Source organism: Dermacentor silvarum, chromosome 5 (assembly GCF_013339745.2).
Source record: "Dermacentor silvarum isolate Dsil-2018 chromosome 5, BIME_Dsil_1.4, whole genome shotgun sequence".
Classification (NCBI taxonomy): Eukaryota; Metazoa; Arthropoda; class Arachnida; order Ixodida; family Ixodidae; genus Dermacentor; species Dermacentor silvarum.
The window spans coordinates 146800757-146801432 of NC_051158.1; the positions used below are offsets into that span (position 1 = coordinate 146800757).

General features: G+C 45.7%; 1 non-coding gene across 1 annotated transcript; it reads left to right on the plus strand.

Annotated features, from left to right (window-relative positions):
* The first annotated feature begins 279 nt into the window (after positions 1-279).
* Positions 280-354, plus strand: Trnas-gga (transfer RNA serine (anticodon GGA)). The gene has a single exon. It is a non-coding gene; the product is annotated as a tRNA-Ser (tRNA).
* Positions 355-676: the final 322 nt, after the last annotated feature.

The window sequence follows — 676 nt, forward strand, 5'->3', positions numbered from 1 at the left end:
CGCCTGGTTAGCTCAGATGGTAGAGCGGCTGCCCCGGAAAGGCGGTGGTCCCGGGTTCGAGTCCCGGACCAGGACGAATTTTTCTTCAACTGCGAGGTTTTCTTTCGAGGAACCCGGTTGGGTTTCCATAGTAGCGAATTGCTACATTTGGGTGGATGTCTCAGTTTCTCTTTAATTACTTATCTCCACCTAGCGGGTTTCCGCTGAACTATTACATCATATACTTGCCTTTGCTTCGAGTTGTCGACAAATTCGACTTCGCCCTGCCATCTGCTAGCCGCCTGGTTAGCTCAGATGGTAGAGCGGCTGCCCCGGAAAGGCAGTGGTCCCGGGTTCGAGTCCCGGACCAGGACGAATTTTTCTTCAACTGCGAGGTTTTCTTTCGAGGAACCCAGTCGGGTTTCCATAGTAGAGAATTGCTACATTTGGGTGGATGTCTCAGTTTCTCTTTATTACTTATCTCCACCTAGCGGATTTCCGCTGAACTATTTCATCAGTCACACCTGATTACGCGTGGATAATATAAACGAAAGACACGTTTACCGAGGTGCTCCATTTTAGTTAGTCACAACCATATAAAACCAAAAATCTATAAAAGAAGAGAAATCAATGCGTAACTAACTTGCTTCATTAATTCGAATGTGAGAGATAAAAATTGCAAATAAATGTTGATGAT